The sequence below is a fragment of the Charadrius vociferus genome, unplaced genomic scaffold (assembly GCF_000708025.1).
Source record: "Charadrius vociferus isolate BGI_N301 unplaced genomic scaffold, ASM70802v2 scaffold49, whole genome shotgun sequence".
Classification (NCBI taxonomy): domain Eukaryota; kingdom Metazoa; phylum Chordata; class Aves; order Charadriiformes; family Charadriidae; genus Charadrius; species Charadrius vociferus.
In genome coordinates, this window is record NW_009661375.1 from 293,790 (window position 1) to 308,337 (window position 14,548).

The window sequence follows — 14,548 nt, forward strand, 5'->3', positions numbered from 1 at the left end:
TACCACTGCCCAAGCGGTGCCGTCCCCCTGCCCACGCAGTGCCGTTCCCCTGCCCACGCGGTGCCATGCCCCTGCCCACGCAGTGCGGTACCCCTGCCCACGCGGTGCCCTGCAGCCACCTCCCAGGAGAAGGCTCTGCTCCCACTGAGAGGAGTCAGACGCTACATAAATCACAGGATGGGGAGGGCTGGGTGCAGCCATGCCTGGAAATCCGCAGGGAGGTGCAGGTCGGTGCTCCAACACACCAACTTCAGTTCATCACTTCTGATCTGCAGAGCGGCACTTCCACAGCTGGGTATGAAAAAAGTGAAAGCGGCAGCCTGAACCTGCTGCAGCCTGCAGGGAGGAAGGGAAAGGCTGCGGGACACACTGGTGGGCGCCTGCCCGGGCAGGCCCGGGGCCAGGTCGCACTGTCGGGGCCACCAGGCATCCCCGGGAGAGAGCTGGCCGTGGGCAGCAGCGCGAGCAGCGCCCGTGGAGCATCGCCCAGGCACTGTCAGTCCTCCTGGGGCACGGGGCAACACTCTGCAGGAGTACTCGGCGGGGAATTAAATTCAGGGAACGCTGAGAACGAACGAACTTAGCAATAGCAGCATCATCATCTCCCTCCCCTGGAGGGGCGGCAGGTTGTCCTGCTGGGGACTGCCCGGGCACCCGCCGCTGAAGGAGGTGAACCACGTGCAGCTCTCGCAGGGGAGCCTCACCTTCCAGAAACGAGCATTTATCATGATACAAATGTTATTTTAAGCTTTCAATTGCTGACATAATTAATAGAGTACAAAGCGTACCTTGTATCATACGATACATCAAACAAGATCTGATATATTACACACATCAAAGAAAGTATTATTCATTGCAGACTTGTCCTTCACATTTTTCTAAACCTCACAGTCCAGTTTATGAGCCGCAATGTTGTGCTGTTTTGCCTGTTCAGGTGTCCTCTTCATGATTTATTTATTTTTCCTGATTTTTATGCATTTATGCAGCTATACTGAATAGTGGTGATTATTTATCACTGGACCACATGGCAGTGAACCCTGCTTGGCTGGTATTCAGCTGTCTGCAGGTACCTCATTTGTCTTGAGTTTGCCTTGAACGTAAGTCATAAGCCACCATGGCTGCTGAGAAATATACCCTCTTTTTCTGCAAGATAAATGCATAATTCTGCAAAACAAACACACAAATAAATATATACTTCAATATTTTTTCTGCACTTTTTATTAAATAAGAATCAAGCATTTGGGATGATTTTTCTTTTTTCCGGAAGCTGTTTTTGGTTCCAAGCCCTTTCCACCTGCAGTTTCAGGTCTTCCTTCCCTACGCCTCCCCGTTCATTTCCAGCTGTCTCTACGGGAAAAAGAATGGAGGGAATGGAAAATGAAACAAAATTATTGAAGATTTGAGCTTTCAGTGGAAGTGGAAAGTCACGGAGGAACCACTACCCACACTTTTCACAAGAAGGTTCCCTCTCTGCCCCAGAATTATTTTTTCATCAAACACAATGGCCTGATCAGAGCTTTTGCCAACTGATTCTGCCACCCCCACCCACATGAACCCCGCCGGGTGCTGGGTCACCTCCTCCATCGCCACTCACTTCCCACAAGATCTTGTCCCTGGCTCCAGGTAGGAACAACTGCCCATTTGCTCTCTCATTAATCTTAATGATGTTGCCTTGGCCTCATTGAGGACTAGAGTCAGTTTTACTGCAAAACTGCCCTGAGTAAAATCAAAACTGGGTAGTTTCTGTCCCTACGCGGACTGCTGCGACATCCCACGTGCACGGCCCCAAACTGCCGCATGGGAATGATCAGCCGTTGGCGCTCATGGCCAGAGCGCTTTCTTAGAGCTGTCATGGAGACAGTGGAGGTGGAGAAATCACCTGCCAGAAGTTACTGGCAACCGGTCCTCCGTTAGTGTTACAGGAAAGGTAGTAGCTCTGTGTCCTGTCAAAGTTGAGGCACGATCTGAACCGAGACATTATCTATGACTCCTGAAAGGAAGAGCCTGCCCCTTGGGATGGGAATAGGTAGCTCATTGCCTTAGGAGCAAAGTGGTTAGTTAAACTAATCAACATTAATGAACAACCAGGATCAAGCGCTTTGCACCCAAGCGGACATTAAGGTGTGATATTGCCAAGTGACAAATCGTAGCCTATAGCCTGCTGCTGACATCAGATTGCCCTTTCTCGGGGGCTCCAGGGGTCACAAGCCGCAGAAGGCCAGTTGGGCGTTACACTCAAAGTCCTTCTCCCGGGCACACCTTCTGTACAGGTAAAGCCAGGACATTATGGTGAGGGTAGCTGACACCTAATCATTGCTAGTCCAGATCCAGCTGCTGCAGAAAAAGCAGTACTTAGAATTGTTAGATGCACACCTCGTGTCACAGCTCAGACGGGTCAAGGGGAGCCGCGCGCAGGCGACGGCCCGTTCGGGCAGCGCGAGTGTGACACACCTCGGTGCTGAGGCCGGGCAAACTCGGTGCAGAGCTGGTGGGGCTGACTGGCCACGGCAGAGCCGTGTCACAGGGCTACACACACACTCACAGCGGCAGCTGTCCTCTCCTCTTCCTCACTGTTTGTCTGAAGTGGCCAAGCAAATGACAACAGTTTGCTTTGCTTTTGCAACTCCAGCTTTTGAGTTCAATCCTTTTGCTACCCTCATTTTGGCTCTAATGAATTTAATGTTATCTCATGTATCCCCAAACTTAGTACTGAGCAACAGCAACAAGCACTTTTTAGGGTAGAAATCAACAGCTGCTGTGTGATATAATGAAGGGAGAAAGCAAAAAGGAGAGAAGAGAGGAGTGGTACACCTTCATGGCTGGATTTCTTTTATTTGATCGTACTGGGGTTTGGGACAGTGGAAAGGGAAAAAACCCTTAATTTAAGTTTTATTCAATGTCAACCTCGCCATCAAAGAACTGTAATAATGCTGGTGGGTTATTTAAATAAACCACAAAATGCCCACAAAACCTGCTCTGCAGAGCTAAGAGGAAATCTAGTTGTTCCAAGCCGCTGCTTAAGGAAAGCACAATGCCAGGCTTTAACAGTGTTTCCAGTACCATTTGCTTCAGGAATGTTGCCTCATTTGTTTCCACAGGATTCTCTCAGAGATGTTTCCATCCTTGAAGATTTTGCAGAACTTGCCTGGAAAAACCCCACAGGACGCTGGCGGGCGTGCTCGGCATCCCTGTGTCCCACATGGCCCCCTCCCTGGGAGGTGCAGTGCCAGGCTGGGCACTGCTCTCGGTGAGCAGTAATGGGCTGTGTCTGGGCATGGACACTAGAAGGACCTGGAGAGCGGCACATCCTTTTCATTTTGGGGCTGGCTGGAAGGGAGGAAAGGGGAAAAAACCCAAAGATTGCTTGTTTGCCGTGAGAATGTTCCCGAACAGGCATCCCTCCCCTGGCATAGGGGCTCCCCGTCTTGCTGGGTATCACTCTGAGTGCCACTGCCTCATCACACCTCTCCTGTGGGTCTTCACCATCACAGCTATAGCTCCGAACTGCTGTTTCCCTACTGATGAAAAGACGCTGGTCTTTGAGTTTGAGTTCACTGTTGAAATGCCAAGGCTTTTCAGACCTAGACAAAGGCAGTCACTGGCTGGCCAGCCTATAGACTCCTTTTTATAATGCAAATGCAATCTTTCCAGGAAGAATGGAAGCCCTTGAGAGTTGTTACACAAGTCTTAAATTCATTATTAACAATGTAAAACTGCTAATTGTAGAATTGTAATGTAGAATTTGGTAATTGCTTACTATACAAACACTTTAACAATTTAAAGAATGCATGTAATTACTGGCTTTTGACAGAAAGCAGGCTTGAAATAATTCCAGGGCTGGTAAAGCGAGTGGCTCAGCATCCTCACAGAGTGTTTGCAGATGAAGTTACAAGCCGAGGCTAGGTGGGTCCACCAGCTGGTTGCCACTGAAAGGGGAAATCTTGCTCACCCAGCGATTTCTCTTCTTGCTTCCACCGCTGGATGTGCTGCATTTTTTCTGCAGCGAAGGGCCGAAGGAGAAGCCAGGAGGCATTTGTTGGTACCATTTTCTGGCCTTAATGGGAGTTTCACTTCAAAATTAATCCAACAATAGCCCACGGTTTTTACGAGTCACATGGAAGCAGTGTTGGAGATTATGGAGTAGCTGCATGCGAATTAGCCATTGTGCTGGTTTTGGCTGGGAGAGAGTTAACTGTCGTCATAGGACCTTGCAGGGTGCTCTGTTTGGGATCTGTGCTGGAAACAGATGTGTTATGGGCAGCCTTTGCGCAGCCCCGAGGGATGTTCTGCCCCTCACCCCCGCAGGGAGCAGGCTGGGGGGCACAAGGAGCTGAGGGGACACGGCTGGGACAGCCGACCCCAACCGACCAGGGGATGTCCCAGATCAGAGGGTGTTGTGCCTTTGGGCACAGCCTGTGGGCACAGCCGGTTCCCGCTGCCCACGGAACCACGGTGCCAGGGCCCCGCCGGCCCCAAGCGCAGCCCCTGCCCCCAGCGGCTCCTTGGCCCCAGCCAGCAGCACCCGTCCCCGCTGGCGGGGGAGCAGGAGGGGGCTCGGGGGGGGCTGGCTGCGGGCTGGGCTGGGAGCTGCCGCTGCTTTGCCACGAGCATAAGGTCTGCAGAGCCGCCTGCCTCGACGCACACGAGGGAAGCAGCAAAGCCATATTTGGCCAGCAGGGTAGTTTTACACATTTTTCATTAAAGCTATGTTAAATATGGAAATACTGCAGAAATGAGACTTGGTATTTCATGTGTGAACTCTTTTGCACATTTTGGTGTTTCTCGTGTTTGGAGATAAAAACAGGATTGACAAAACTCTCTTCTGGAAATGTACTTAGGTTTACTGAATTGCCACAATAAATTGGCTTTAAAAACTAATCTAAAATCAGATAGAGTTAATAAGATCTCTAGAAATGCTTTTACAGTCAGATGAGCAAGGTAAAACTTTATGTCTTTTTTACTTCTTCTGTGTTTTGTTTTTTTTTTAAAGAAAATTATTTCAATGTTGTTGTTTCAGAGTCAGAGCTCTCCTTGAAATGCAGCTCTCGGATGTGACCAGCAATCCAATCCCATCCTGGACTGAGCTGGTGGTTCAACAAGCTTCTCTCAGAAATGAAGAGATTCTTAGTGGTTATACGTGGAGCAGATTTTTGGTTCTACTGATTGAGAACATCTTAGCCATGAGTGTCTGCTGTTATCCAGAAGGTAAAAAGCTTTTCTGGCAGAAGCTTCTTTTGCTATGTAGTTTGAAATCAGAGAGAGAGAGAGAAAGTTAAATGGAGACAATAGTACCTATTTCTTTATTGTATATGAGATCTTTCCATTGGAATGAATAAAGATAAAACCCCAACTTGACTATCAAAAAATGCCTTTCTGAAATCTAGCTGAGCACTGCTTCATTTAGGTTCCTCCACAAAAGGGAGAATTTGAGTGAAGTTGTCCCAAATGGATGAACATTTTTAAAGAGAACATAAGGAGTGAGAAAACTTGCAAAGAGTGGCAGAGAAAAAGATTATCCACCAAAGGGAAGTACATCTTGGAGACAGAGAAAATCTTGGAAAAAACAAAGATTTCCAGAAGAAATAAAAAGAGGTCTTTGCGAAGCATGTAGAAAACCACACAAAAGGTCGATCAGGAACACAGAGGAGAGGAAGGCGGCTACTCCGTGTTGTGGTTGGGGCCAAGACTAAAGGAATTCTACGCAAGGCAAACAGACCATGTGGCTAATTCCCTTTGCGGTTGTGGTTTCGGTAAGGCTGTGGTGTTGAACACCGATGCAGACAGGTCATGGGGAAAGGAAACGAGTTTATGGAGACAGAGACCATGGAAACAGATGTGGGTGAGGCGCAGCTCAGACCACCCAGTTTCCTATGCACAGAAACCAGGTCTTCATCCCAGCATACCGTTGTGACAGACCAGAAGCGAGGATTTTAATAACTGTTAAATTGGGAATGGTGTTTTCAGGTGGCAGAAAGACCTGCACTTGTTCCTGTATTTTAAGAAAGGGGGGGATGAAGTGAGACAGGAAAACAGGAATCTTCAGGTTAGTCCTCAGCAGTGTGCAGAGTTGAGAAGAAACAGCAGCTGAAGACAAATGGATGTGGGTAATTCAGGATTCAAACAAGCCAGGTTTCAGAGGCAGATTGCCGCAGAGTTCCCCCGCCAGTAATATTTTCTTAATGACTGACTCCTCGGGCAGGAGGAGGTCACTCAGTAATGTACAGACCTAACAGGCATGGGCTTCAGGAGGGAAAACGTTGATTTAAATTTGGCAGGATGGAGACACATCTGATAACCTCCAGGCCGGGGAGGAGCTGGCTGCGCTGGTGGGGATGGCTGGCTTGGGGAAGGGATAGCGGGGAGCTCCTTGGAGGGGACCACAGGGCCACCACTCTCCATCTGCGAGAGAAGCTGTCGCAAAGAACTGAAGCACATGAGCAATGCTTGGAGAGGACAGCAGCAGGGAGTAACTCTCAGTAGAGACAGAGGTCCTAACATGGAAAAATGGTCTCCGTTTCCACTAGGGAATAATAATGTGAGCAGATGCGAGCCTTACTGCAAACGCAGCTTCCAGTCCTGGTACTTTCTCCTCCCTGCCAGCCTTGTCTGACAGACTGGGAGTTAAACGTGGTGACACTCTTTGCTGCCGTGCCTACCCAGTGCCGAGCCATGGGGATGTGGGCTCTGCGTGGCACCTCCGCATCCCGCTGCAGGGTGAACAGGAACCTGCAACACTGACACGGGAAAAAGCACCTGCGGATTTTATTGGTGAGTGATCAAATGGGTGAGCACCAGGGGAGTCTCTTGGTGGGTATATCTAGAAAAGTGCTAGAGCAGGCAAAAGAGAGCCTGCTTCTGTGCTGTCTCTGCGGCACCTGGAAACCTGCGCACAGTGAGCACCTTTGGGGCTTTATGTAGAAGACAAATCTAGGGGAAACCCAGGGATGCATCTTCTCGAAGCAGCAGAAACCAGAATGCCCCCCCAGACGCACCTGCCACTCCACTGCCACCCCCCGCCAGCCCGGCGGTGGGAAACATGGGCAAACCTCCGCCTGCTCCGGCACCTCCATGGCCGAGGGCGCGGGGCTGCGGGAGGGCAGCAAGGCGGGAAGCCGAGCAGAGATTTTTGTGCTGAGTGTTCGCGTTTCAGCCACCAGCAGCCCTGAGCCCCCTCCTACCCAGAAATGGGGTAAGCAGATTTTGAGGGCAGTGCCAAGCGACGGCTCCGGCGTGGGCTAATCAGGAGAGCTGCTGAGAGCAGGCTGGAGCCGCTGCCGACGGGGAGAAGCTTTTCATTAAGATGTCTGCCACTGGCAATGCAGAATTCACACTGAGCTGCAGAAACTCACACAGATCTCTGCGAGCGGAGAGGCTGAGATGGGGAGACTCCGCTACGACAGGGCAGCCTCGGTGATGGGACAGGCGTTTTGAAGGGTATTATCTCTACCGCAGAGGGGAGTGTTTCCAGAACTGCCTTTTACTCAGAGCACGGGGACAACTGCTGTTCCACACAGCTATCTGAAGCGCTTGGTCATTGCCGTGTAAAGGACATTTTCTGGGGATATAGTTCCCATTTCCTGTACAATTTCATGTTTCTATACACTCTGAATGCTTATTCACATTGCATATTCATATTGCTCACTGACTTCATAATGGTACTGCATCTTTGCAATCTCACCTTCGAGCCTGTAAAACCACAGTGGTGGAGGATTTTTTTAAGTCAGAGCAGGTGATTACCTGTTTGGTGCTCACACACCTGCTCCAGGAGAGCAGAGCTGGGCCAGGCAGGGGCTTTGCCGGGCAGGCAAAGAGGAGCGTGAGCGGCAGAGGGTGATGCTCAGGAGCGGGAGTGTGGCGGTGGCTCCGGACCTCGCTGGCAGCCGGGCTCAGGCCGGTTCGGGCGCCCAGCTGTGGGGAGCAGGCCCCGAGCAGGGGATGCAGGGGATGCCTGGCTCCACGGCCACATGCCGGCAGGAGGGGGTGCCGTGGGGTGCCTGGCTCGTGGGCCGGGGCCGTCCATCGCAGCGAGGCAAAGCCTGGAAACCCCTGGCTTCCCCCTGCACCTGGGCAGTGGTACCCAAGAAGCCTCTTCCAAGAGGCTGCAATGATGGAGCCCTTGTGTCCCCCGGGAGGGCTGGGGTGACCCCCGGGCAGCGGACACCGTGCCTTTCAGAGGAGCTGAAATGCCCCAGCGCGGGGACTCGCCAAGCAGGGCTGCGGCACCAAAGGAAAGGCACCTTGCCTACAGGAGAGCTGGGGAAGGACTTTTTACAAGGGCAGGTAGTAATAAGACGAGGGGGAGTGGCTTCAAACTGGAAGAGGGCAGGTTTAGATTAAACATCAGGCAGAAGTTTTTCACTGTGAGGGTGGTGAGGCACTGGCCCAGGTTGCCCAGAGAGGTTGTTGAGGCCCCATCCCTGGAGGTGTTCAAGGCCAGGCTGGAGGTGGCCGTGGGCAACCTGGGCTGGGGGGATGTGTCCCTGCCCATGGCAGGGGGGTGGAATTCGATGATCTTCAAGGTCCTTTCCAACCTAAACCATTCTATGATTCTATCATTCTATGAAACCCGTTTCCCAGACAGTACGACGGTGTGACCCCAGTGCCGTCTGACAGTACCAACACAAGGGGAAAGCCATCTGATAACTAATTTCCTCTGATTTGCAGAGTTTCTCAACCTTTTCAGATGATCAACCCCTTTTTTGCAGCCATGTTTTCTCAAGCCTGTGTGGTAGTATCAGCAACGCCTTCGTTCTCCGGCTTCCCTTGTGTGAATTTCAAGAGCTGGCAGACGCGTGACCTTGCAGGGCAGGATGGCTTGTCAGAGAGGAGTTTTTGGCTGGAGATGGCAGTACAGTCCTTAATACCTCCTGACCCCTTCCTGTTATCCCGTGGCCATTCACAGCACACTAGCAAATGTTACCCAGTGCCTTAGAAACATTTCTCTTTAGGGACTGGACATTAAAAAAAAAGGAAAAATAAACCCCACATGTCTGGAAGCTGCAGTAGGAATCTCAGAAGTAAGATGCACATTTTCAACAACAAAGATGGTAAGTCACTGGAGCAACTTACCCAAGGGGCTGTTCGAGTTTTGTCTATTGAAGTTGTTTTTCTTTAACCCAGCCTGGGTTCGCCTCCAGAAGACCTTCAAACAGCAGCAAAGCCCATGAGCGCGTGGCTCTTGGCCTGCGCTCTGTGGCAGGTCAGACTGGGGATTATATACTTGCCTCTTTTCCTTAAGAAATAAAAGTCCGTGTTTGCCACCTTTGAAGGGGACCTCGGATGCAGCACTGGAACATGCTACTGCTGTCTGAGCACGGTGCTGTGGTGCTCGAGACCTCGCAGGACTGAGCATCCTCTCCTTGAAAGGTCAACACCAGCAGAAGCTGCAGAGAAGCTTGCATTAGCAACAGGAGGAGTAAAAGGGTAATTAGCAGTGACGGTTCTTGACCCAGGCGTCCCTGATCTCCCTGACTCTTGTAAAGGGAGTTATTAGTCAAATACAGTGCCTGTGTGTGAAACAATTATCACTAATTACCATCAAGTCATGGCATTCTGAGATTTTTAAACACAGCATGGAAGTCTTGTGTGATTAGAGAGACCGTCAGGGCTAGGAGCTTTCGAAGGCAACTGTTGAAGTGTTTTCCATGCAGCATGTTCCTGAAAATGCAAGAGGACCCAGTGCCAATCAGGTGACTTTTAATGCCTTTTAATCTGTATATAACATTAAAAATAAAACAAGCTGCCCTCCTCTCGCGCCCCCTCAAAAAAAAGAAACCATAGAAATACTGTTGCGATAGGACAAGGGGTAATGTTTTTAAACTAAAAGCGGGTAGACTTAAACTAGGCATAGAGCAAGAAGGTGGTGAAACCCTGGCCCAGGATGCCCAGAGAGGTGGTGGATGCCCCATCCATGGAAACATTCCAGGCCAGGTTGGATGGGGCTCTGAACAACCTGGTCTAGTTGAAGATGTCCCTGACCATGGCAGGGGGGTTGGACTAGATGATGTTTAAAGGTCCCTTCCAGCCCAAACCATTCTGTGATTCTATGAACACCTGGCACCTTGTGCTTGTTCATGCGACTCCTCCTCAGATTTTGGCTAACACAGCTCGTGCCAAGCAAGGCCTGAGCTGTGCTGGGAGCAGCACCATTGGGTCAAAGTGAGAGCACCAGGTAGGCAGGACGAGTGACCAGAAAGAGCTAAAGGAGCATGCTACAGCCCCTGTCACCTGCAGCTGGCTCTCCCCTGCAGCCAGCGTCTTTGTGTATCGAGCGTTGGGCAGTTTCATCAGAATGTGCTACCTCTTGGAAATGGCATAGCCCGAGCCTCCAAGCTGGAGGGTATAAACGCCAGCTTACCCAAAAAACCTTTTGGAACACACCCAACAGCAGCAGGACTGCTGAGGCTTTTGTGCCTGCCAGTGTGATGCAGGGGACGCTGTCACTGCGATGGAGCAGGAGGGATGAGCGCACTTACCCTCCGCTAGGCAACTATTTTGCTCATAGGTGCACGAGTTAAGAGTTGCAGGTTATTAGTTATGAAACTTCATGACTTGAGTGGTGAATGAGTGACTTCACGGGGAAGGCTAGGCTGGGCAAAGGGGACTGCGCCCTGTTTGTCGTGTTTGTTTGTCATGTTTCTTAATAAGCTCATAAAATACAATTTAATTTACAGAGGACATTGTCCTGTAAATTTGAGAGATCCAAACAGACCGTGACACACCTGTTAGGTCTCCTTCCAGCTGCCAGCGGTCATAAAGCACGTCTTTGGCCATGGAAGGCAAGAGCTGGGAAGGCCAAAGCAGAGACGTACTCCACAGGGCAGCAGAGGCTGCAGCAGGGGAAGGACACCTGCGGCACCTCTGTCCCACGCTGCGGAGCCCTGCAGGACGGAGGAGGTACAGATGCCATCTGCCCGGAGAGGTGCTGCTACCACGCACTGTCTGCAAAAGGGAAGGGAGGGTGGGCGCCACGGAGCAAGAAGTGATTTTGAGCACCTCTAAATCTCTGGAAAGGGTTAAACCCGAGTCTGACTCAGGACCTTGAACCCGTCTGTGTAACTAACATAAACAAGACCCAGCTGGTGAATGTGACTATTGCAACCCTCCTGCAGACAAGCCCGTACCAACCCGGTGCCCCCGTCAGCCACGGGCAGCACCACACGGAGAGCAGCGCCGCGCGCGGCCCCTCGGCATCGCTGCCCACATGGGAGGAGCCACACGGGCACATGGAGCCGTGCTCTGTACGCCCGAAAGCAGCGAGCAGGGAGGGGGGTGGCAGGGTGGGGGCACGTGGGGGGCGGTGGGTGATCCCGAAAGTCAGCGCAGCCCCAGCAGGCAGAGCCTGAGACCCTGCTGTCCCCAAAGCACGTCCCCAGGGGCCAGCTGGGGACTCCCCTGCCTCGGTGGCACTGTGGTGGCAGGAGAAACTGCATGGGAAGGACACGCGTGCTCCCCATTGACCGCCCCACGCAGCGGGTATAGAAAGAGGTATGAAAGGCCGTTACAGTGTGCTCGCTGCCCTGACCAGAGAGAGGAGTAAATCCCACACTGGAAATGCTGTGCCAATTTAACTGCTGCTACAGTTAAATTACATTGAGTAATTCAACCGCGCTTGGAAATTGCTTAGTCTCTTCCTTATTAGATTTATGTCGCAGCTCTTCCTCCCTCCTCTGTAGGGTTCTTCATTCAGAATTTGCTCAAATATTTTCCTTCAGAAGGTTTAATATCTCAAAGTGCAAATATCCAAACCCTGTATCATTTTGTAATTTCATACTCCATGGTTCTTTCATATGCATATCACTCATTTGCTATCCCTTTGAAGAATGCAGCTTGAGTAATGGAAGAGAAAGAAAACCCATTCAGTGTTGATTTTAATTGAACAAGCTCAGAAGCTGTGGGGATCCATGCCAGACTCCAGCTCACTCTCTTCTGAAGAGTTATTACCAGACTTCTTTTGCCTGTGTGTCTCTGTACTTTTTCCCCAATTAGCAACTTCCCAAAAATATTAGTTACCTTATTATTTTTTCAGTTCTGCTTGTTTGGGATTCTTATGTCTAATAATCATCGAATCTGCTTTCTCTTCCTCTTCCAATGGAGTATGTCTGGGGAGCGAGACATCAGAGAAAACGAGACCTCACCTGCATTCAGGAGTAAAATTTTGCAGTGACAATTGACTCATTTTTCATGTAGCTTTTTCGCTTCAATGTGGTTATGGCAGTGGTGAGCTCCTGTAGGCTTTGAACTGTGACTGTAAAGACTGTAAATTAAAGACTGTAAAGACTGTAAATGAAAGATTTTTTTTTCTTGTGTGCGTCAATGAAGTCTCTGGTAGTTCTCCATTCTCCCATCCCCGCCAGCTGAACATGAGCCCTCAGCTTGTTGCTTGAATAGAAGAGAGGAGATGGGACATGCAGAGGAAGGAGGACGGTGCAAATAGTTTGAATTATTGGATGCTCTTTTCCATGCAAGATTTGGCTTAGGGAAAACACTTAAATCAGCAACTGGTAGAAGAGCAAACGATTTTTCAGTCTATTATGGAAATGGGCTCTCCACGTGGCTCTTACAGAGCAGCAAGCATGCTAAGGGAATTTGAGCAGGCTGGTGATGTCGATTTTGCTATTTTCTACTGAGAAGTCACCTCAACAAAGAAGGAATAAATTGCATAAGAAAGGAATGTGAATAAGAGGATTGGACTAGATGATCTCCAGAGGTTCCTTCCAACCCTGACCATTCTGTGAATTCTGTGAATTCTGTGGAATGTGAATAAGAAAGAATTTTAAAAGACCAAAACCTAAAAACCCAACACGAGGAGAGTGCAAGTGTTAAGGGAGCACGTTATCAAGGGTACACCTAAATAGGACCAGAAGGGAGGAGGAGAGAGGCAACGCAGGGCATCCTCACCTCAGCTGCTGTGTTCCATCCAACAGGCGAGGGGGGGATGCTAAGCCCTGGTGGAGCAGGACGAGGCCCCTGTGCCATCTGCCCGCTGAAGCCCATCCCACCCGCACAGCGCCCAACACTTCTGTCTGCTTAAATGCAGCAGAAGCCTGCTCAACCCACGGTACGTGGGCTTCAGCGACTGCCAACTCAGAACAAAGGCATCTCGAGCCGGGTTCCGCCATTCCTCCTTCATCCTCCCCATCCTCCCGTGCCTGCATTGGCTCGACAGAATTGGCAGCTCCTTTATCGCCAGGTGAGGTGATCCTGCCGCTGGCAGACAGCGGTGCAAGGTCTGGCACCAAGGGGGGAGAGCGGGCACCTTGCTACGCACCGATAGGAAGCCCTCACTCAGCAATGGGTGATCAAAGCCCTCGTTCAGCAATGGGCAGTCGCTGCTCGTGGATCCAGTGGGGTTAATCTCACTCCGAGGAAGAAACATAGAGCTGAACCAGCTCATCAGACAGCAGCATCGCACCGCAGCACTGGGTCCTCTCCGGCAGCCACTGGTCCGCTTTGCTCCCGCCACCCGCAGTTAGCTGAGACGGGAAAACAAAAAGCACTCCTACATCAAGAGACGGGCTTCAGGGACTGAAGGGCGGGTTGGTCCCCCCAAAACCAGGCGTAGCTGTATGTCTGTTTGCAGCTGGAAAACTGGGGTTGCCCATGGTGTTGGCTGCCCCCTCCTTCCCATGTAACCTCTGCCTCAGCTGCCCAAATGCATCCCACCCGCAGTTAGCTGAGACGGGAAAACAAAAAGCACTCCTACATCAAGAGACGGGCTTCAGGGACTGAAGGGCGGGTTGGTCCCCCCAAAACCAGGCGTAGCTGTATGTCTGTTTGCAGCTGGAAAACTGGGGTTGCCCATGGTGTTGGCTGCCCCCTCCTTCCCATGTAACCTCTGCCTCAGCTGCCCAAATGCATCGGTGCTGCCCTCCGGCCGCAGTGGACCCGTGGCCGTTCCCTGCTGCTTCGGTCCCTGTCTGCCTGGGGAACTCTTGTCCCATGGCCTGGAGGTGACAATGAAACCTGGCAGAAGGAAACGGCTTTTTGCCGGCAACAGGTTTTTTTGGGGGTAGGCTGTTTTTTTTGGAGTTACAACTGGGCTTATTCTCTATTCTTGGTTTACAGCCCTGCAATAGCAATAAATCTTTCCTCCCATTTCTTGTGCAGGGTCTCCATCTGCCGTGTTTCCTTCCGCTCCTATATCCCTGCACACCGAATTAAAGAAGCCTTGCTTGGGATGAGCGCGGGTCCCAGCCATGGAGCAGCCCTGGGGGTGAGCAAAGCAATGGCGCGGAGCCCTCCGGAGACACACGGCGCTTCAGCCGGCTGCTGCCCCATGCCCGGAGTGCCTGTGCCGGTGTGGGGCGGGCACAGCCCTGCCCAGGGGGGAAGAGAGGGAAAGGCTCTTAGAAATCTAGGAAAACTTAGAAATCTAATCTCTTTAAATCTAAGTCGAACTGTGGGTTTTTTTCAATAGGTTAAAAATGTAAAAAAGGATGCGCTTCAGCTATTATCTCTTCACTTGGTTTGGTTTCAATGGATGCACCGAGTCTGCCTGAGGACAAACCTGGCGCCAGCCCGGCTCCCCACGGTGGTTTCGGGTGGG